The sequence below is a fragment of the Lygodium microphyllum genome, chromosome 8, assembly GCF_053477565.2.
Source record: "Lygodium microphyllum isolate KBCC chromosome 8, Lygodium_microphyllum_v1.1.10, whole genome shotgun sequence".
Taxonomy (NCBI): domain Eukaryota; kingdom Viridiplantae; phylum Streptophyta; class Polypodiopsida; order Schizaeales; family Lygodiaceae; genus Lygodium; species Lygodium microphyllum.
Window position 1 is genome coordinate 159,699,860 of NC_141142.1, and position 304 is coordinate 159,700,163.

The following is a 304-nucleotide window of genomic DNA, read 5'->3' on the forward strand; positions in this document are numbered from 1 at the left end:
GTGGCATTGTGTGTGCAACTATAGTTGCGGTGATAAATGCAGTAAATATTCTTGATTTTGCAATCATTTAATAAAAAGAGACACGGAGAATATGGCAAAGGAACGTTTTGATTGGTATGTTCATTTTGATCGAACTATGAACATGGAAAAGAATTACAGCTCCAATGAAATGAACATAGAATGGAAGCGCGGAGCACCTAGTTCTACATTATTGGTTTGGGAGGGGCCTCACAAGTGGTGGTATGGTACTTTGCCCAACATAGTTAGAAGGTTTTAAATAATTGAGCCATAGTTTGGCCAACAT